Source organism: Orcinus orca, chromosome 10 (assembly GCF_937001465.1).
Source record: "Orcinus orca chromosome 10, mOrcOrc1.1, whole genome shotgun sequence".
NCBI classification, from domain to species: Eukaryota; Metazoa; Chordata; class Mammalia; order Artiodactyla; family Delphinidae; genus Orcinus; species Orcinus orca.
The window spans coordinates 90,829,820-90,853,702 of NC_064568.1; the positions used below are offsets into that span (position 1 = coordinate 90,829,820).

The window sequence follows — 23,883 nt, forward strand, 5'->3', positions numbered from 1 at the left end:
ATAATTAATTTGTATGGTATGGAAGGGTTTATGAAACTCTTTTTTTAGAGCTTACTTTATTTTTTTAAACTTTTAAACAAAATTTGTTTATTTACTTATTTATTTATTTGGCTGTGTCAGGTCTTAGCTGCGGCACGCGGGATCTTTGTTGCGGCATGAGAGATTTTTCGTTGCGGGGAGCAGATGAAACTCTTCTTGTATTTGATGTTTAATTACATAATCAATACAACCTTAAGATGATGGTATTTATTACCCCCATTTTTTTTTTTTTTTTTTTTTTTTTGGTGGTACGCGGGCCTCTCACTGTCGCGGCCTCTCCCGTTGCGGAGCACAGGCTCCGGACGCGCAGGCTCAGCGGCCATGGTCCACGGGCCCAGCCGCTCCGCGGCATGCGGGATCCTCCCAGACCGGGGCACGAACCCCTGTCCCCTGCATCGGCAGGCGGACTCTCAACCACCGCGCCACCAGGGAAGCCCTATTACCCCCATTTTTTGATGAACATACTTTCAGAGAGGGAAATGAGTTTTCAAAGTCTCGCAGCAATAAGGTGGCTGAGGCTGGACTTGAACTTCTGATTTCAAGTATATCAGAGTAGAGCAATCTAATTGGAGCGAGGGTTTCATGTATAAGAGAAGTAGAAAAAGTATCTAAAGAGTTCGTTAAGGGTAAGGCTATGCAAACTCTTGAAGAGTAGGTTAAGAAATTTGGGAATGGGTACCATTACATTCTGAAGGGAGGAATCTTAGTAAAGAGAGCACTATATTAATGAAATTAATCCTGTGATGGTAGGCATAGTGAGCTCAAGACAGAGAAATTGTTGGCAACAGATCAGCCACTATCCCATCACAAGGTGACAACTCAGTTTATTCCAACATTGAATTGACCTTCAGGGCTAGAGGTTGCCACAGAAGTGGGAAAAAAGGAACAAATATAAGAATGGTGTTGTTTTTTTCTTTTTTTTGGCATGTACTATAATGCTGTTTATTAAGAAAGTAATTATAGTTTATTAATATATTTATTATGATATATGCTTCTTGTTTTTTTTGTTTTCTTGCCTTTCAGTTTTATTTATTTTTAAATTGAGGTATACTTGACATAACATTATATCAGTTTCAAGTGTAAAACATGATTCGATATTTATATATATTATGAAATGATCATCACAATAAGTCTAGTTAACCTCCATTACCATACCTAGTTACAAATTATTTTTTCTTATGATAAGAACTTATAAGATCTACTCTGTTAACAACTTTCAAACATGCATTACAGCATTATTAACTATACTTGCCATAATATATGTTACATTTCCATGACTTATTTATTTTATAGCTGGAATTTAGTAACTTTTGACCATCTTTCTCCACCCCATGCCCAACTCCCACCTCTGGCAACCACCAATGTGTTCTCTGTATCTATGAGCTAGCTGTTTCATTTTGCTTTGTTTTTAGATTCCACATATAAGTGAGATCGTACAGTATTTGTCTTTTTCTATAAGAATGCCTACTGAAAAATAATTGACAAGAGTGATAATTGCTTGGATGTGAGATTTGGGGAAAAGGAAAGGTTAAAGTTTGTGTTCAGATTTTGACCTTGAGAATTCGAGAGTGCATAGTAGTCCTACCACGAAAAAGAAGTACAGAGCAATTGGGAGGAATTTTATTTCAGGGGGAGATGATAGGCGTAGTTTGGGGTGTTGAGAAGGAAATGATATTGTAATATTCAGTAGGTAACACACAGTTGTCAGTTGATGTTGAAGGCCTGGGTTCAGGACAGAGGGTTAGAGATGTGGCTTGGAGAGTTGTTTTTCATACAGATCACCATTTCCACAGTGGAAACCTTGCTGTGAGATGATATCTGAAGGAAATACAGAGAGTGAAATGAGCAGAGAGGGCTGAGGACTGAATGTTGTCCAAACAACCGTGAATTCTTGATGAATAATTATCCTCTTTCTGATCGATCCTCAATATTCCAGAGGTGCCACCTTTAGCCTATGTTATGTCTCTGTACACTTCAAGTAGCTAATGAATACGGTCCTGGACAGAGGAATCACCATAAGAAATATTTCTCCCAGGTCATCCTGGATTTTCTTTCTGGGCCAAAAGAGAGAAATGCTTATTTAAGGGCCAGGAGGTAGAATCATGACATGCCCTGATAATATTAGATAAGGTGGCTGTGGTATAATAAAAAATAAATATTTGATCTTTGTCCTGGTTCCTGGCACAGAGCTCCTAAAACACTGCAAATCTCCTGAGTGACAACAGTGCTTTTCCTATGCTAATGAGATGACTGCTGGCAGGGACTCCTAGATACCTTCTGCATGGGGACTGGTCACCAGAACCAAGGCATGATTAGAAGGTTGGATATTTCAGTGCTTTCTCCTAACCCCCATCTCTGGAAGGAGAGGGAGCTGAAGATTGAAGTCAGTCATCAAAGGCCAACAATTTAATCAATTAAGCCTACATAATGAAAGCTCCACGAAAACTTCTAAACAAGAGTTTGGAGAGCTCTTGGGCTGGTGAACTCATCAGATTGCTAGGAGGATGGAGTGTCTGGAGAGGGCATGAAAGCCACGCACTGTCCATCCCCGCCTCATACCTTGCCAGGTGCATTTCTTCGTTTTGACCGTTCCTGAGTTGCATCCTTTATAACGAACCAGTATTCATTATAAAGCACTTTCCTGAATTCTATGAGTAATTCAAGTGAATTATCGAACCTGAGAGGGTGATGGTGGGAATCCTTGAATTTGTAGCCAGTCAAGAAGTGTGGGTAGCCTGGGTAACCCCTTGCGGCTGGTGTCGGAAGTGAGAGTAGTCTTGTAGGACTGAGCCCTTAACCTTTGGGGTCTGATAATAACTCCAGGTATTTAGTGCCAAAATTGAGTTGAATGTTGTACACCCAGTTGGTGTCAGAGAATCGGAGAATTGATGGGTGTTTTGCAAAGACACCACATATTTGGTGTCAGGAGAAAAAAAAAATCTCTCTGTGGTCCTGGAGGGTGCTGAGCTTGATCAGTAATATTAATCAGTTCTGGGAATTCACCATTCTCAGCAATCTGTCCTGACCAACAGAAGCATATATCTGACTCTTAGCTACGAAGGTCCCTTCCCATAGCCATACATCAACAGTGCTGCAGAGAATTCACATAGAAGGTTGCCAATAATCTTGTAAAATAAGGTTCTTTTGAATTGCGTGGTGGCAGAAGCCAATTCCGAGTATAAGGAATGACACTATGATTGTGAAGATATGGTGACCAGGTGGGCAGATCACTTGCTTGAAAAGCATTGGCAGAAAAGAAAGGACCTAGATGGCCGAAACAATCTGCAGGCTTCCTTGACTCAGCTGACTGTTATTTGGGGATCCTCTGTAGGGAGTCCTCTAATCCCATCCCCAAAATGTGGTTGAAAGCGGTATTATAAGTTTCATTGCTATAAAATGAATTGATCCTGCATGGGAGCTAAACTACAATGAGAGATTGTAGTAGCTATGGAGAAGACCAGGAAGGTGTGCCAAAGATGAAAAACAAAGAAATATTTATAAGCATGTAAAATGGCAAACTTCAATGTCAACTCATAGGATTTGTATAGACTTGGGAAGGAGCACAGAGATTGTTCAACTAAACCTGTTCATTTTACATCTGGAAAGGTGAAGTAGCTTTTCTGGGTCTTGCGACTACTCAGTAGTAAGGCTGGGACTTTACTAGAGCTTTGGGACCTCACTCACATACCTTCTTTCCCCTCCTCCCACTGCTACTTCCTGATATTGTACGTGGCCACTGTGCTTCTGGCCACCTGGATACCGCCTGTCTCCTCACAAACTTCCCACCTCTGTGCTTTTGATCGTGGTGTTTCCTATGCTCGTTCTACACTCTTCTCTTAACCCTCTGTGTTAAATCCTAACTTTCCTTTGAGATTTATTTAAATTTTATGTCTCCCATGAAGACTTCCTTGAATACGCTTCTTAACAGTTCTCTCCTTCTGGCTCTTCTAGCATATTGATTCATTCTTGTACTATTCTTATTTATGGACTGCTCTGAATGCCTGGCGAGATTATGAGTGCCATTGGAAGGACTATGCCTTACACGTATTTGCTCTCTCTACGGGAGCTCTTGCATCTTTCCATGTGGTCTTTATTTCTATATATTTTTCTTAATGATGGTAAGGGGTGTTTTTGGTCTAACTGCATTATTTTAGCACCAGCTAACTAGAGTGACCTCTTTCTTCCTTTTTAACTGGTCTTCCTGAGCCCTTGCCCACATGGCTCCATGTTACCAAAAGCACAATACATGTGGGTAATGGTAACAGGAAGTGAAGAGTCAATATCTTTAGCTTGGGTGAATTGAGGACTGGGGTTAATTTAAAGCCTAATTAGTACAGACTTCCTCTAGACAGACACATAGACTTAAGTTAATAAACTTCTCATAACAGGCATTCCTGAAATGGAAAGGCTTTTCTCATGCAGAACATATTTTATTGACTCTTCTATGGGTTGTATTAATACATTTCAGAGAGAATTAGATTAGAACTGAAAAATTCAGTGGGCTTGAGTCACAGGAGTGTGTCTGGATCCCGGAAACAACCTTTCATGGAGGAAGAAGTGCTACTAATCTTTTGTGGTTTTAGGAGCACAGGACAGACTCTTTACCCACCCGTCTCCCTAAGCCCCCAGTACCATTTCTCACTTGATTATTAACATTAGAATTCATATTACAAAGTTTTAATAGTTTTAAAAGATCTAAAACTTTGCATAGAAAATCATAGAGGAAGCTTACATTAAATACCCCTATTAGAGGTAATGCAATGTATAGAAGTAATACATTGACTTAAATTTAAGACACTTTAAGATAGAGGGTGGAAGAAGACAGAAAGGAGCTGTGTGACTTTGAAAGATGGTGGCGGGAGGAAAAAGCATTATATATTATTAAAAACACTGTATACAGGGGCTGGTGAAAGCTCCAAAGGAAACTTCATGCTCGTGACAACTTTGCCCTGCTTAGTGATACACACCAAGGATGAGGTAATAATTCTAGGTCTCCAGCTCTCAGTTCCAAAAAGTTTATTACATAAAGTAAATAAACATGATTCTCAGAAACTGACTCTCTGTAAAAGCTGGCCCAGTAAATTTGCAACCAGTTATTCCCAGGCTCTGAAAGTTTTTCCCCAATAGAAGTTTCAGATCTTTAGACTGTAATCTGATTTTCAACCATGTGAGTGAAAACATATTTTCCTTTTCTTTGAGTTAATTTTTGAATTGCTTGACTAAGTCACTTACAAGGGAAGCAATAAATCAACTCCTAAAGATAGAAGTAGTAAAGGCTTCCTTTCTTATTTCCAGAGCCAATAAAGGAGTTACCTCCTTTTTAATCCAAAGACAATGTAGCTATCCAAGGACTCAAAAGGTAAGAAAGGCATGCTAGTCTCACATCCCTTACTCCACATTAAATGGTCTCATTAAAATACTCCGCTAATGTGAGCACTATTTCACAGTTCAGCCACCTCTGGATAGTATGAAGCAGCTGTGCAAAGGTCAGCTGCAGAAGAGCAATGTAAAAGAAACACACAATTCTTCCAGAGCTCCTGGAGTTCCAGCCATCTCTGTTCACAAAGTTCATGACATGAGAACAGGCTCAACTGATGACGCCTGTTTCTTCTAAACAGCTGTAAAGCTATGACCCATCTGAGAGTGAAATACAACATCTTACTGATTTGACAAGTAGGGTAACAAACACATATATGTTATCTGTAATATCTGTCTCACAGGACCATTTGGAGAAATGAGATAACAGATGTAGGGGGCTTCCCAGATGTCCTGGGATATCATATAAATGTAATCAATAGTAGCCTCTTTTATCACTATATATGAAAGGAAAACCTTATTCTCAAAGGCTGGCTTTGATTCTTCAATGAAATGTTCAACTTCTGTTTCTTTTATTTCCCTTCCTTCTTGCCAGTAGTCTTCTTAGGCATTTTGAATTGCTGTTGCATCATCTTTTTAAAAAAATTATAGCCTTCTATTTCTTTCCCTGCCTGGGTTCTGTACATTTTTTCTGCACCCTGGCAAAGAACTGCCTTGAGGAGCGTAGCCTTGGGGCTTCCTCCCCTTCTCTGCCTCGTGCCAGACACATTTGGGGGAGCTCCCTCTTTCAACCTGCCCAACGGAGCCTTGCCCAACAGAAATTTTGTCCGTCCAACTCCACATTCTTCTTCAGTAGTTGACTGTGACTGGGAAAATCGGCATACAAAGCATTTTGCATTCTCTGGATGTACCACACAGTAATTCTGCTGTCTGAAAACTCTGTAATGTCAATAATTGATGCACTTGAGAAGTGGTAATTAAATTAGTTAATTATGCTGGTAAAATTACATGCAATTATGTGACTGCAGGGTATGTTTAGTAAATTAGGCTTTCCCATACTCACTACATATTGTGGTGCCAATTTTGTTCCTTGATGATTAGGTAGCTTTTGATACTTCTTAATTGATTTAATACCTGGATCTTCATTAGCCCTTGATTGCTATGCTATGTATGTCTGACATTTTTTCTCTCTGATATTTTACTGAGATTGTATATCAGGGGAGAATATACATACATACTCGGGGATGATATATACATATACGTGAATATATACACACGTTTTTCATTTCAAATATTTAGATGTTGAAATATCACCTCCTCTACTGCCCTCCCACCTTCTGGGAGATAGCTAATCTTATAATGTTGACTCAAATAAAATCCTAGAATTTAACTCTTCTTGGACACTCTAAAAAAAAAATGAAAGAAAAAAATCATGTTTCATTATTTTGCTTCTGAAATATCAATACAAATAATACTGGGCAGTAACAGAAAGAATCAAACACCGGAAATATTAGGAAAGTTAATCATTTTACCTCTTGACCACGTTTAAATAAGATCCTTTATCTATGAGGAGTTACCTAAAAGGTTATAAATAAGGAAAACTACAAAGTTGTCATTTGACCCGTAGAAATTTATAGTCTGTTATGGGCTTCTCATATACATTAGTAAGTCTCCACGGTGCCAGGAGCATAGTGGAAGAAACCATTAGTACTGTGGATGGAGCTTATGGGGGGAGTTTCTTGGTTCAAGATTTCGATTGGCTGAGAGCTGGAAGGAAGCCAGGGAATTGCTTGGTCGACTCCCTTATGTACTAGATGAAGAAATGAAGGTCTTCATTTGCCACCATATGCCTGGTGGATATTCTCAGAGTAAAGCAGGGACAAGGTTGGGTCTGGAATTCAGGTTCTGTTCTTCTGGCCAGTGGTAATGTATTATCCAATATTGCCACTTTTTCCCATTTTGTCCATTTCTTTTCTGTCACTCACTCTAAGCCTTCGAGTTGCTTTTGCTCAGACAGGGACGAGGCACATTTTCAAAACAGCTCCTTCTTTTACTATAAACTGAGTGTCACGAGGCACCTTGAGTTATTTGGAAGAAAACATATCAATGGTAATGATCTATAAAGAAGAATTAGAAATTTAGTCTGTTTTGTTTGCTCGTTTCTTGAGGACTCAGTGCAGTTGTCAGCATCTGCAGCTTTCCCCATATCCTATATCCCACCCATAATGTAACCAAGGAGGCATCCTAACGAGGAGGACGTTTCTAGAAAGGAAGACAGTCTTAGTAGTGCTGGAAGGAATGGGCAAGGTTGCTCACCATTTGGGGCTTCTGTCCTCCCTCAGAAGCCAGAGAGGTGGACAAACAGACCCCCATAGAGCCTTTGTTGGTGCTAAGATTCCATGATCATCTAGAAAACTTCATCTCTGAAATGAATGAGCAAAGACTAATTATATTTCTTGTAGTTTTTTCTTATTTTTCTTGGTTTTTTTTTTGATCCTTCCGTAGATGAAAAAGAATACCAGAGATAAATGATAATAATTTTCATTTATACAGTGCTGTATACTTTATCTCTGTGGATTCTTATATCCACCCTCTGGTGACTGAGAACAAGAATTAGTCCCATTTCATAGATTCTTTTTAATCTAACCCAGAAATTTTTGCCAGATTTGAGTAATGAATAGATGTGTAGAATCATCCAACCTGTTAAATAACGACAAGTGATGATCTAATTCTTCTTATGCTTTATGAACTCAAACTTTTAATGAAACGTGCTTTGGGGCTCTTCCAGGAAGCTTTCCCCACTTCTTTCCAGGCTGGAGTAAGTACTCTCGTAATACCTGTGTGTGTCCCCATCACTGAATTTCTGTTTTATTTTATGTTTGTCTGGTCACATATACACATATGACACTAGATGGTGAAATTCTTGACCTGAGGTATTCTGGATGACCTGCTTTCTGCGTATTAACCTTAAGCCCAATGCCTGACCCAGAGTTATTGAATGAATGAATGAGGGAAATCAAGCCTAGGAAATCAGCATCCTTTTCATCATCATCAGGTGACATTTAAACTCTTACCTCTGCACTTTCTCCCTAACAGGCGCAAATACCTACTGTTAAGGACTAACGTGTTTTTGTTGTACTTATTACCACACGCTCTAGATATTTGAATGCATTCTCTATTTTTTAAAAAAACCCGCTAATACCTAACAGAATGTAAACTGAAAATGCTCTTGGTCATTAGGTTGAAGGTTTTTATTTTATTAACTTAAAATTGTGACACTTACTCTTCTGGTTTCCAAAGGATATATGTTCTTTAATGTAATGATAAAACGTTATAGTCACACATAAGCATTAGTTTAAAACACCAGATGTATTTAAATATCTTTCTTTGTGTCTTATGAGAATAACTTAAATGTACATATTTTAATACTTTCCATTTAAATTGATGTGAACACAGGTGGAACACAAGCAAAACAAAGCAATATTTGCTAAATCTCACAGATAGTGTAAGGACTGGGAAAAAGAGGGAGGTATCTTGGGGGATAGAAGAGAATCCTGGGGAATTAGAGGAGGCACTAGGAGAGTATTGATGGAAACCCTGCTGCTTCCCATTAGCCCTGCCAGGAAGCAGGCAATAACACCACCTGTCTGTTTGGCAGCCACAGGTACCTACACATGGTTCATGTTTTTAGATGGAGAGACTAGATGGGAGACCCAACTAGTTTAATCAACAGGTGAGATAAAATGTCGCGAAGCAAAAATCACCATCAGCAGTGCTGTGTGGGGAGGAGAGGCAATCAGGAATTCTCTCCAGGCACGCTTGTGAGTTTCATAAGGGCTTCTTGTCGAAACCATTTCTTGGCCTCCGGGCTTCTGCAAAGCCAGCAAGCTATCCTGTAGGCTGGCACGATGCCATTGTAACAGATGGCCAGCAGTGTAGGCAGCAGAGACCGTGGAGGAGCATGCATGAGAGTGCTGAGGGCGAGATCTCTAGGCATAAGCCTGGAGTCTGTCCGTCCATTATTTAGTCCTGAGCTCCTGAGCAAAGTGGGGATAGGAAATACTTCTGTCTGGATCCTTGCCTATAACTCGCTTCAGGCAGCAATGCCAGCCTTACCTTATTTGTCTTTTAGTATTAGGTTTTCTGCTCTAACTCTGGTGTGTGCAGGTGTATGGGATATTGCAAGAGGGTGATGGAAAGGTTAGAGACATTCTAAATAAAACCATTAGTGTTTCCAGTTTGCTTGACCTCTCCAATTCATTCTGTGCATTCCTGCCAAATTCATCTCAAGGCACAGCTTGGATCATATTCCTTCTTCCCCCAAACTCTTTATGATAATGATGATGATGATGATTTTCATGATGATTTTGATATTGATGATGCTTTTGATGATGATGGTGGCAGGGGCACACTTACTCTGTGCGTAAGTTTCTTACTCCATAGGCAACCAGGCTCAGAAACTAACTTCCTACCAAAGGTCACATAGGTATTAAGTGTCAGAGCTGAGATCTGTAACTATATGTGTGTGACCCTAGAGTAAGAACTTTTAACAACTATACTCGATATTTGCACATAAGCAAATTCATCTAAAGTTTCCCTTGGGACTTCCCTGGTGGTCCTGTGGTTAAGACTCTGCGCTTCCACTGCAGGGGGTGCAGGTTTGATCCCTGGTCCGGGAACTAAGATCCTGCATGCCACGCAGCCCGGCCAAAAAAAAAAAAAACTTAAATAAGGGGTGGGGGGAGGATAGATTGGAAGATTGGTATTGACATATACACACTACTATATATAGAATAAATAACTAATAAGAACCTACTGTCTAGCACAGGGAACTCTACTCAATACTCTGTAATGACCTACCTAAAAAAGAGTGGATATATGTATATGTATAACGGATTCACTTTGCTGTGCACCTGAAACTAATGCAACATTGTAAATCAACTATACTCCATTAAAAATTAAAAAAAGAAAATAAAGTTTCTCTTGAAATTTCTTGGTTGTCATCAACTTGTACTTTAATAAAATAAAAACTTCTAATTTAACTCAAAGTTTAGTTTAACTAAACGATTTTTCTCTTGTTTTTAGTTTTGAGATGTTTCTCTGTTATTTAAATTCTCAAGAGAGCATTTGTTCTGATAAACTAGATTCAAGTTAATGAGGACCAAGACAAACCATATGTCTTAACAAAAGTAATAGATTGACCCTCTATATCATGTAGAGTAGGTCAGCATAAAAGAAAGATTTCTTATCTATTTCAAGAAACTGCCATAGAGCCTGTTTTTTTTGTTTTTTTTTTGTTTGTTTGTTTTTTTGCGGTACGCGGGCCTCTCAGTGTTGTGGCCTCTCCCGTTGCGGAGCACAGGCTCCGGACGCGCAGGCTCAGTGGCCATGGCTCACGGGCCCAGCCGCTCCGTGGCATGTGGGATCCTCCCGGACCGGGGTACGAACCTGCGTCCCCTGCATCGGCAGGCAGACTCTCCACCACTGCTCCACCAGGGAAGCCCAAGCCTGTTTTTAATCAGGTGAAATTTCTATTTTCTATTGGCTTATGTGTGATTTTATGCCTGGGATGAAATAAGTATGAAGGAGCAAAGATCACTTGCTTTGTTTCTTCTAGAGGCTAATCGAGGCTTCAGCATTTATCTTTCCCATTCATGAAACTCTTTTTTTTAAAAAAGGTGCTAACAATACTATTTTTAACCTGAATCTCTTCTAGTAGTTTCTCTTTCCAGGTAAAGAAAGAAAATGTCTTCATACACTTGAAGAGAATTACTCTCTTTCTATCAGTTAGGTATTACCTAGGAACAAATAACCTCAGAATTCTTGGTGACACACAAAATAAGAGTTCATTCTCCCCGGTCTAAGAGTAGGCAGGAGTTTGGCTGATTGCGGCTGCTGTTAGAGGATATAGGCCCACATTATCTCTCATCCTCCAGCCTGGGCAAGTTCTTCTTTTGCTGAGTTCTTCAGCAATGGCAGAAGAACGCCCAATCACTCAAACCTCTTTAGAAGCCTTTGGTCATATCACTCCCATTTACATTCCATTGGTGAAAGTATACCCCAGGATCAAACCCAAAGTGAGGAATTCTGCCTCTTTTTTTTTTTTTTTTTTTTTTTTTGGTGGTGGGGAGGAAATGCCGTTCACATGGTAAAGAGTGATGGTAAAGGGACGGGTGAAGAACTGGGGCCATGAGTCCTCTTTCCGTCTATTCCTTATTGCATCCCCTCCTGTAATAACAGTAATGCTCTACACATTATGTACTGGGATGGTTATGCTCTTCTATCAGACTTTGGTTACTATTTCCACAAAATTGCAAGACTCAGCTTTCGTATCCACTCAAAGTCCATTGTTAATAATATGCTTTGGGTGTCCTTTTCCTCTTTCAGAGCCATCTGATAAAATCCTTTACCAGGAAGTACTTATCATCACAGAAATTGTGCTCATCTCTCAGAACGATAAGGCCCCTCTGCTCTAGTTCTCTGGAGTCTGAACACTGTATGTTCCACCCAGCCACGTATAAAGCATGTTCTTTTGGCACAAAGAGTAACTTCCTGGTTAGAGTTGATCTAAAAATGTCTCCTCCTTTGGGCAGAAACATGAATGACATCATACTTCCTGTGAAATACATTTACATCTTCCCTGGCTGGCTGCATCATCTCACGGTTTTGCTTTGTAATCAACTTCATACCCACTCTCATTTGTGTTTGAATTCTTCTTTACTAAAGATCATATGAGATGTTTTGGCACGGGGTGGGGGGGAATTTGAGCTTGTGTGTGTATGATTAAGCGAAATGTATTTATCTTATAATTAAGCAGAATATTGAACTTTTTCTATAATAGCAGTGCTGTTCTCTGCTCCCTATGCCCATGAGTAAGTATGAAATAATTTGCGCTTATGTTAATTTTAGAGTGGATACACACACACTTTTATCACCACCACTTATGTTTCATCAAATGCATTTTTAAAATTCCAGATCTGAGGACCTGTGAGAAAAGTTATAATTTAAGATCTCTGCACACATCTTATTTTCATGTTAACCAGGCAGAACTGGCTGATTCAGATGTTTGGGAGCATGAGAGCACTTAATCTGTTACCACTGCTTTGCATCATATCATGTTCTAGACTTCTTAGGAGCAATCTTTACTTATTTTTGGAGCTCACAGATTGCGTTTGAACGAGTCAGGAATATTTTCCAGCTTATTTTAGTGAACTTACTCATATGTTCCCCAAATGGAGAAAAAATACACTATTTTCCAAAGAGGGGCTGTTAGTGCCATTCTAGTGCTAGACTGTTATTTTATCTGATCACCCCAAGGATTACACACTTGTTTGGTTTTGTACATGCCTGTGAAGGTGTGCATGTGCCCAAACAGCACATTTCTATTGGTTAGAAAAATCAAGGAGAAGTCTCACTGAAATCTTGTATTTTAACTCCCCACACCCAAATACTTTGTGTTCTTAGATAATCCTTCTTCTGCAAGACCTTTAGTAAACCTATAAGCATTAGTTCACGTTTAAGAGCTACCTGGGGTGATAAGTATGCACATTTGACTCAAAGCTTCCACTCCCAGTGATGAGGGATTAGTTGCCTGGTTATTTGCAGTTATTTTTGCAGCACCTGTGGATTCCAGGATGGGTAGCTTGTTTCATCAGGAGCATGTGTCATACATTTTTATTAACTCACTGAACAGAGGTGTTTCCTGATTAGCTATTTGATTAGCATAGTGACCAAAATTAAAACAGAATAAACAAACCTTGCTATAGTTACTTTCTCTTTGCATATCCATTTGCATTGTCATAGCCATGGACACGTTCAAAGTAGAGCTCCATGGTTGGCCACCATCTCATTTTAATTTAGTAGAACCTAAAATCACTACAGGTTCTTCCCAGTGCCAAGCATAATGCCTGATGCAGAATAGTCCACTGAGTGAATAAATAAATATAACTAAACATATATTGATACATGTATGTATGAATATATTTAATGTAAATGGTCATCGCAAATGCCAGGATCATAGATAAACCATCCTGCTCTTATTTTTACTTTTATTTTAAACTCCTCTTGCAGATATGTTTCCCAAGTATTCAGAGACTGTTGGAAGCACCATACATCAGGAAGGAATAGAGATAAGGAGCCTAAAAAGGACCAAATCTTTCAGCCCATTAATCAAATCCATAATTCCCACTGAGGCAGGTAAAACAATGCATAGCGCTAAGAAAAAAAATTACTCTATATCATGAGCATATTTAAAAGCTAAAATCAGAGACTGTTGTCCCCGGGCACACCAGAGACACTTCTAAAAGGCAGAGAAGTTTGAAGACCCTCATTAAGAAGATGTCGCCTGCATGCTCAGATAAAACAGGAAAGAAAAATGTATCTAAGGTTCCAACGAAATGTACCTCATATTCTTCCTCCCACTCTGTCTCTCTGAATGATTCTATAAGTTACAGTATGAGCAAAATGGAGCTTGAAATAGACAAAATGGGACTAGTGCTTTCTTTTTTTTCCCCATGAAATATCTTAATGGAATTGCTACTCCCTGCCTTCTTTACAAAGATTATTTGGTTTTTCCATATACTTAGGAAGGAAAATTTTAAGTTTCCAGTTAATGTGCTTATTTTCAATAAGTGCCACCACTATGTTTCTAGATACCTTATAATTAGGGTATTTAGGGGATATATTTATTTGGTTGTGCCTTATCCAGTTAGATTAGGTACCATTAATACTTTCATGGTTTAATGGAAATGATAGCTAAAATGTGAATGAATGCCTCCTCTGTGGGTAAAAGTAAGCCTAGAAGCCAACAGCTATAGCAGTTAAATGTGCGCCAGTTCTCATAAAAAGAGCAGCCACAGGCAATGAAGGCTGGGCTGAACGCACGAGACCAGAAAAAACCTCCATGAGTCTCCTTCCCCGCAACCTGTATGCCTGCCTAACCCTTTACTAACGCCGTCCTTTACTCCATTAACAGTTGCGTGCACCCATGTACATCCGATAGCCAAAATCAGGGATGTGTTTTGCTTTTTCTCTCCTTTAGCAAAAATATCAACTCTTTTTTCCTTTTAACTACAGTTTTGAAAAATTATGCACCACTATTTGGAATTCTCCAAATCACCGTATTTCAGATTTCAGAGAAGAGTGATTCTTAGAATGAGTTGTACTTTAAGCACAGAGGGTGACAGCCAAATGGTTCAGGTACCCAGTCAACCGTGTTAGCTTCCAGTGTTTATGGCTAAACCTGCAACTCATTAAAAACCAAAACCAAAACCAAACCAGACAAACAAAAAACAAGATTATCTATCATCCACTGTATGGATGTAAAACCTTCCTGAATTATTGGATTTGGCCATTCTCATGAGGGGATTGTGAAAGGAAGCAGAAGCTTGTTTTTTTCAAGCCTGCACCTTGTTAAGCTCTGTCTCTCATAATACAAGGTGACCTCCAAGCAACATACAGTCACTCATTTTTTTCATTGATTCAATGGGCAGGTACCAGGTCCTGTGTTGGCTTATAAAGACTACAGAATGAAATAAGATATAGTCTTTATTTTCAAGGAGTCTGTGACACAAGCATATAAAACTATAAAATTATATATTTATATAAAATATAATATATAGCATATGTTATATTTTTATTATAATATATGACTATAATATTATATACAATAATATAACTGAAAATGAGTTATGGAAAGACAAAAGTGGAATCAAATAATTTAACCTGGAGTTGTTGAAAAACTTTACAGAGGAGGTAACAGCTGAGTCCTGAAAGATAGTCACCCAGTAGAAAAACATATTGTGTGAATGAACAAGTTCACTAGGATTGTCACACAGCGGAGAGGGGATTTTAGATTTGTACCATCCAATGAGGTAGCTAGTACCACATGTGGCTATTTAAATTGAAATTTATTGGGGCTTCCCCCGTGGTGCAGTGGTTGAGAGTCTGCCTGCCGAAGCAGGGGACGCGGGTTCGTGCCCTGGGCCGGGAAGATCCCACATGCCGCGGAGCGGCTGGGCCCGTGAGCCATGGCCACTGAGCCTGCGTGTCCGGAGCCTGTGCTCCGCAATGGGAGGGGCCGCAGCAGTGAGAGGCTTGCGTACTGCAAAAAAAAAAAAAAGTCATTCTGTAAATTGAAATTTATTAGAAGGAAAAGAATTTAAAATTTAGTTCCTTAGTAGCCAACCACATTTTAAGTACTCAGTAGCCTCATCTGGCCAGTGGCTACTGTGTGGGGCAGTGTAGGTATAGAATATGTCCATGGTAGCTGAAAATTTCACTGGACAATGCTGGTGTGGAAATCCGGCCAGAAGTCAGGATGGAGTTACAGATGGGCATATACTCAACAAGAGATATCCTGGGATCTGGGGCGTGGGACCCTTTACTGGAGTGCTCGCACCTGCACCTGGACAGACCTCTCCTAGAGCAACAGAATACAAAGAAACTATAAGGGACTAAAAATAACTGCATGCCTGCGCAGTTGGGGCAATTATGCACAGTAAGATACAAAAAGGCCACAAACCAACTGTCATTTCTGAGGTGCTGAGAGCAAAAGCAGGGTACTGTGCATGACTGCTGCGCACAGCACCACCAAGGGGGTGGGCAGACCAACTAAGCCGCCCCTCCCACCCGACCCACCAATCTGTCCCTACTCTCACCCGATTTAAGGAACCAGCTAGCTCCCCCTCAGTGAGTGAGCAAGGGAACCTGTTACTTGTTTTCGCTCCCTCATGCTGCAGCATGAGTCCTGATAAAGCCTTGCCTGAATTCCTTGTCTGGTCTTTCATCAATTTCTATTGATTAAAAGGTCCAAGGACCCGACTCAGAAACAAACACATAAACTTAGGTGAAGTTCTGTGAGTGGATAGCCTCACCCAGAGAGAGTAAAAGGTAAGGAGGGCACTCCCCTGGCGTTCCAGTGGTTAAGACTCCATGCTTCCACTGCAGAGGGTGCGGGTTTGATCCCTCGTCAGGGAAATAAGATCCTTCATGCCGACGAGCGCAGCCAAGAAATAGGAGAAAAAAAAAAAAAAAGGGAAGGAGAGAAGAGGAAGTTCTCTGGAGTATACCAAACTTTAAGAGGTGAATGGAGGAGGAGTGGTACCGGCAGATGAACCTTTAAAGCAATGGTGAGAAGAGTAGGAATCAGGAAAATGGAATCCTAGAAGTTCAGCAGGGAGGGTGGAGAAGTCCACAGCTGTTAAGAATGCCTCGTATTGTAGAAAATCTCATGAAAACTGACCTCGAGACCTAAAAAATAGGAGGTCATCCATCAGTGCTATTAGTGACAGTTGGTTAAGTGGAGGAGGGGTGTGTGTGTGTGTGTGTGTGTGTGTGTGTGTGTGTGCGTGTGTGCACACACGCTTTGGAGTGGATGTGAGTAGAAGGTAGGTTGAAATATGTAGTAGACTTGAATGGTGGCTCCAAAGATATGTCCACATGGCAGCCCTCAGAGGCTCAAAAAGGTAAGGAACAGATTCTCCGCTAGAACCTCCAGAAGGAATGTGGCCTTGCTGATGGACTTCTCCAGAGCTTTGAAAGAATCAATTTCTGTCCTTTGAGCCACACTCTTCGTGTCGATTTGTTATAGCTGCTGCAGGAAATGAATACAAAGGGCATTCAGGAGCAAATGGATATAAAGAATGGAGATAGAAAATTTTGACAAATTGATTACAAACTCAAATGTTCTCAAGGGATGGGCAGGTAAAGTAAATGGTTGAAAATGAAAGTAGAAGTGTTAAAAACCCGGTGGTTTTGAGATTCTGTGTTCAGCCTACCAGATCAGCACACAGATTGTATTTCTCTGCATCCTTCTGCTTCTTCGCCCTCAGCCAACCTGCTGTCCATGTTTATTGTGATCTTTCCTTCTTTAGTTCCATTCCCTCTTTCATATATAGCCTAGACTCTATGTTTAGCCATTTTAGCTAACTTCTCACATCATGTTAAAATCCCTCTCATTCTTCTGACCTTACAGCATATGTTTCTTGTTAGTTCCTGGTTAAATTCTTCTATTTCTCTGCTCTCCAGAGAAATTCTGGTAGCAATGATGATTTTCCCACTACATGTTCAATTCGTCTGACAGCACTTGGGTCCTCCCTGTAGATCAGCTTCACTTTTATTCAGCTCTAGTTCCTCTCTTCTAACTTCCCCACAGTAGCTGTCCCAAAATTTTACTTTTTTTTTTCTTTTTGCGGTACGCGGGCCTCTTACTGTTGTGGCCTCTCCCGTTGCAGAGCACAGGCTCCGGACGCGCAGGTTCAGCGGCCGTGGCTCACAGGCCCAGCCACTACGCGGCATGTGGGGTCTTCCCGGACCGGGGCATGAACCCGTGTCCCCTGCATCGGCAGGCGGACTCTCAACCACTGCGCCACCAGGGAAGCCCCAAAATTTTACTTTTAAGAACATTACCCAGCTCTTTCATTTATCTTTAATGGGAACATTGGGATTATTCAGACATGTACTGTCTTAATTCTTCCTCCTTGCACTTCACAATTTCTTTATGCTTTTACTACATTCTGTTTCATTTTTATCTTTGAGGAAGTAGAGATCTTTCTCCATGTTAAGGCTAATTTTTCCGTTCTTTGACATGAGACTTTACTTTCCCCATCTTTCTGAAGAGATGTGTTCTTCCCCCACCTGCCGTGTTTCCCTGAGATTCTACTCACCGCCCTTATCCATTTGTAATTGTTCCCTTGGTGGATCTCATCCAACTTCTTGTGGGAACCTCAGCCTAATTCTCACCCTCTTTTCTGAACTCTCTGTTGACCACCTCCAACTGTGTACATAATGTACAAAAATTTGAACACTGAGCTTACAAATACACCTATCATCTTTCCCTCCAAACCCTGCTTCTCCCCAAGAGTTTTCTATTTTTGTTAATATAGGAACAATCCTCCTGGCTGTGTAGCTTTGAAACCTTGGAATCAGCTTTAAATCTTCCCTGATCTACCTCCCTCCTTGGAGAATCATTGTAGATCATAGTATTTTCCACACTACAGTTGTGTAAAGGACATTTTTGGTTCCTGAGATAGGCACTGGAATAGCGTGAGAAGACTAGATTTGGAAACAGAAGACTTGAACGTGAGTCCTGGCTTTACCACTTAGTGCCTCTGTAACCTCTGGCAAGTTGCTGAACTCTCTTTGCCTCAGTTTCCTGTCTATAAAGAGAGGACAGCGATACCTTTCTCAAAGGCTTGTTATGGGGGTTACAGAGGCTACTATGTGTAATATGTAAGTTATTGACAAATTCTGAAGTGACATCCCTTGATTGAATCTTTGTGATAAGAAGGCATATAGTTCCTCAATAGTTCTCACTCTCAGAGGGAAGAGACTTGTGAAAACAAGTAGGTTTGGACCAGCTGAGAACCTCTCTTTTGCAGCAGTCAAACTATTCTCAATGGATCAAGTTCTGTACTGTCTATAAACTATTAGTTTAAATCCATATGAAATTGCTATTCTTGTGGGGTTTTTTCAGGCAATTATTGGTAACTGCAAATGGTCCAGACTAATAGTGGTGATCCTTCCCTTTCAGATTGCCCCAGGGCAGTCCAGACATTGGAATGGGACATGATTCCACTTGACCCTGCATTAGCAATTCTTTTGCTAAGGATACTGGGGTGGAGGCTAAGGTTATGCCAGCCTCTGTTGCTTTGTCTTCATTTCCAGCATCCTGCCAATCAGGATACTCTGGTAACCTCTGTCTCCCACAGAGTGAATGTGAGGAGTGAAGCAGCTGGTCCATACACTTCAGTCACTTGGACTCATGGAAGTTAAAACATACACAAGGCAAAATTACTTTTATTATTACTTCACTATTAGCTTCATTATTAATACCATGATCCCTAATGTCTGACTGAGACTTGGAAGTTTTTGACTGGGTGAATCAAGATGATATTTATTATGCGTAGTTTGTTAAGTTTATTCTTTAATTCTCTACTTTTTGGTTCTGAATGCTTAGTGCTTGGGACTACTGTGATTTTCTTTTAGCTGACAACAGGTAACTCTGTTTTTAAAAAAGACATTCTTTCTTATGTAGCCTAATGAATAGCAACAAAATAAAATGATATAATAATATATTCCTTAAATATATTTGATATGAAGATTGGCCTGATAGAATTATCTCTTGGAGTGCAGATCTCTACCTCAAAATGCTACTCTGCATATACTCAAACATTTGTGTGCAAAATAAAAGCCGTAAAAGAGAGCCCTGTTTTATATTGTATGTTGATGTGTATATATGTATATGTGTATGTTCAAAGAATGAATTTTTTTCAGTATGGAGCACTTTTCATTTAACAAGACATTACAGATAACCTTGACTCTACAGTGTAAAGGGACATAACCTCTTCAGATTCTGCATCTTCCCGATTCTATTCTCAACTAGGTCCCAAACATATCCCGCAAGTCTTATGTTCTTATATAGTGTTTAATTGTACAGATTCCATAAAAAAGTCACTTAATATAAAGAAAACAAATACTCTTTTTTATTACCACACTAAATACTTTTTCCAGCAAATGCTTTTGGGGGTGCTTTGTCTTTCTGGATTTTTCACAGTGCCAGAGAGCTTTTGTCTTTTTTAGTGCTTTATATTTATAGTTGTGGGATGATCATTTGCTGGTTGGTTTCACATTGAGCTCTTTCAGAACTAATTGGAGTAGTAATAGTTTCATTCCATTTATACTTTCTCCCCCTGAATCCTATGTTAAATCTTTTTCACTCTATCAGTGACACTGCAGTATATTATGCTATACATTCTTAGGCTATTAACTTTGGACACTGCTAATGATTTCATATATATATATATATATATGTATACAGCACATAAAACATGTAAATGTTTCTCATTAAAACAAGAAAACTCAAAACATAACCCTGTCAGCAAGGGAAAAAACAAAAAAGAACAGGAGATTTTTTTCCAAGTGAGATTGCAAGAGAGAAAGAGGTTTGTAAAATACCATTGTTGGAAAACAAAGTAAATTATAAAAGACCCCTAAAGGGAGAGATTTAGTTTTCTTAAAAAAACAGCTTGTTTGGTATTCCATTCCTACACTTAAATTTTTTTTAAAAAAGTAACACATTTGAAAAATCATCAATAGCAACATAACAGTTTTCTTGACTAGAAGAAAATGTCTGAGTCTTTGTGAGAAAGCAGGAAGGAAGAAAAGGAAGGAAACTCAGAGTCACCTGACCTCTACATCTTTGCGCTCAGTTATTTGTAAAGGAGCCCTGAGGAGTAACACACCTTCTGTTCTAGCAGCTCAAAGCCTATGAGGATTAAACCTGGAGGTGGTATCTGTAAAGTAGCTGGGAAACAAACACTCTTGGGGGCAAAGTTGAACAACAAAAGATTTAAGAGTGATTCAGAAATGGCCCCACTAATAGAAGAAATGAAAACTGGTTAGAGCAATAGCAACCAGGATTTGCATCTTCACAATGAGGCTTGCCTGATCCTAAAAAGAAGTCTTTGGAAGCCACTGGATTGCTGGCTTACTTCACATTTTGGCTTCCTTTACATTGCAACTTTTTGATCAAAAAGGATGATTCAGAAAACACCTTTCATGGAAGCTTAAACACCTTAACTTGGCCATTTTCAGGCCAAGTAGTCAATGGCTGTAGAATGGGATAAGGATGGATGGGATGGAGGAAAGAGCAGAACAATGAGAAATGGGATAAGATGAGAAGTCACATGCGAAGAGAATGAGACAGGAGAGAAACAAGTGGGGGAAAAAGTCAGGGAAAAGAAAACTAGATCACAAAGGAAGTCAAATTTTACTAAATCCTAATCCACGCCTAAAACTACAAAGCTAGGGGTATGGTACGTAGAAAAGTAAGAACAGTGCCTTTTCTTAATGCACTAAGGGGGACTGGAGAAACTTTACAAAATATTTATTGAGGTTGCCCCAGCAGCACGCAGACATCCACATCTGGCTAGGTCCTTCCCTACCCAGATTTACTCCCCTTGGGGCAGTGGAAGGAGGAGGCACTATAACAGCCTAGTTCTCTGTCCTTACAGGTGCTCATCTGCTTCCAGAAAATGGTGTCCTAGAGGAGGGTGGTCAGCAGACAGGAAGTGAGGTCGATGTCAGGTTTCCATGCCAGGAACAGGAGCTCTGGGTACGTAGGAGGGTTACTGCTGCTCAAACCCCAATGCAGTTCATTGAAATGGTCAGAAAGGCTAGTCCCGGAGCCTCTCCTTAAGTCTCCCTTGGACTTTTGACACCACCAACCCCTTCTGGTGGGAAGAGGCTGAGAGAAACAGAGATTAAAGCAAAACAAAACAAAACAAAAAAAATCCCACTTGTTAAATAATTTTTTCTCTTAAAATTTTTATTATAATTTATTATTCAGAGTTCTTTTCTTAAATTTTCCAGGTTAAGGAGCTAGTTTCCTAGCAGAGATATAGTTCCCAAAATAAAACTGGACACTTGCTTAAAAGCTACATTTTCAAGGTTACTGCTGTGGTGTATACCTTTTTGCACATTCAACAGAGAGCTAATCAGAGGATCTGTTGTCTCTAGGAAACCGAGAAGGAAAACAATCAGCTCTGTTCTCCTGTCTGAGCTGGGGGAGTGAGCTATAATAAGGGAGGATAAGAATACATCGGGAGCCAGCAAGCCCCAACACACAGGTTAGCACGCCTGGCTGACCTAACTCACAGGTGCGTGGTTGCCAGGTAACGCTGGGGCCTCAGGGTCCTTTAAGAAGGCCTACAGCTGGGCTTGGAGAGGTGTGGGCATGGCCTGGGGCAGAGGTGGGGAGCAGGGCAAACGGAGTCACTGTCAGGGCAGCTGGCAGTGTGACTTCCCCTCACCTGTGTGGCAAGTGGGAACAAGCTGGGTTTGGCCCTGAATGGTCCTTCTTCCCCAGCTGCCTGTGCTGTGAAAGGGCTCTGATCAGCCATGATCATGCAGAAGGAGGGAAAGCCGTGCTGTGCATTATGTAAAGCATGTATGTATAAAACACAACTCCTGCCCTTTATACAGTTACATTTTAAAATTCCTCTCAATCTTGGACAAATTCAAGGAGCACATTTTTCTATAGGTGAAGAGTAAAATGATTTTTGGAAAGAGCCACTGACTGGTTGAAAACACCTGGATTCTTGTCCCACATTTGCAACTGTCTTCATCTCCAGTGTCATCCGGAAGTCCCCTCTTCATTTGAGAGTCACACAGTATTTGCTCAAATCTCTGCATGTTGTAGGAAACCCAGAGTTCCCCCACAGGCTCTTTAGGAAGTCTTGCGGATTTAGTTTTCTTTGCCTTCCATGACCCCTACTTTCTTCCTGCACACTTTAATTCAGATCATGAGCCATGTGGTCCCTTGCATGTGATCTGCATGTAGAGTCTTCCATTTCCTAAACCATTTATCGGGCAAATTCATAAACGTGGAACAGCTTGTCCCCAGATAATGCCAGATGCATAAGGACCTGCTTTGTCCTCAGCTAATGTCGCTTTGTCTTCCAGTGGGTAATCGTAGCTCCTGGTCATTTGTGTACTCTTAGGGATCTGCGTTTCATTCCACCTGAGCAAGAAACACTTGAAGTGAATGGATAGGGGCAGCATGACTTTGTAATGCAGAAGAGGTGGTGGTCCCAGCCTGGAATTCATTTACGGAGACAGGCCCAGTGTTTAAGAGCAGAATCTCTTTTCATTTAAAATCTGCTCTCGTGGGTTAGTTAGGTTCAGAGAAGGGTAAGTATTGGGAATCACCTGGTCTCTCCTGGGCCATGGCTGTTCTTTACAGCTGTGTCTTTCCCAAGAATAGAATCTTACTTTTTCACTGTGGGATAGGCATCTGTACCTGAATCTGTTTAGAGTGAAGAAAAGATGAGTTATCTAACAAGGCTGCAGGAAAACTGAGAGCTTGAGGTTGCAGCAGAGGCATCCAAGGTGCTTTGTCACCACCTGGAATCAGGCAGGCAAATGGGGAGATCTCAAAGGCCAACCTTCCTAGCCCAAGGGCTATCATTCTACTTTATATGTTTGAGTCATTGTGAGAAGAGAAAGATTTAGAGGCATTCTTTCAGCACTAACTCGACAAATATTTATTGAACACCTACCCTATTCTGAGCTCTGCAGTGTGTTCAGAAATCAAGTCTTTCCCCATCAACTGTTCTCAAACACGGCTCTTTTTAACTGCCTCTAGATCACATCCTAAGTATCAGTCCATGTATTGATTGAATGCTTACATGTGTAAAGGCCCTTATAGGGCTGACATTGTCAATATTTGCAAAGTCTAAGACTCGGAAACTTGGAGGAAGCTTACTTTATGTAGGTGTATACGTTCAGGTACCTTATAGTGCAGCTCAAGTTGAGTTTATGTTAAAAAAAAAAAGCCAAATCAAACAAACTAGCACACAGACGGCGCTCAAAACTGGGGAAAAAATGATACAAAGCACTTCTAAGAAACCAATCCAGCCTGCTGCCCTGGATTCTGGTATTATAGGATCTCAGCATCAAATGTGTATTGAAAAGATACCTTTTTAAGAAAACCATAAATATTTGTATAGTGATGTTAATAGCTGGGTA

The 23,883-nt window shown here is 40.3% G+C and overlaps 1 long non-coding RNA gene across 2 annotated transcripts in view; it reads left to right on the forward strand.

The window, feature by feature from the left end:
• LOC125965684 (uncharacterized) overlaps positions 1-23,883 on the forward strand; it is a 294,608-nt gene that overhangs the window by 153,647 nt on the left and 117,078 nt on the right. Inside the window, exon 4 of one of the 2 annotated variants that reach the window (XR_007479913.1) lies at positions 11,743-11,812. The exons of the other annotated variant lie outside the window; for it this stretch is intronic. This is a non-coding gene — a long non-coding RNA (uncharacterized LOC125965684). Of the gene's footprint in view, positions 1-11,742; positions 11,813-23,883 lie in introns of those variants that run through there. 2 annotated transcript variants of the gene reach the window in all.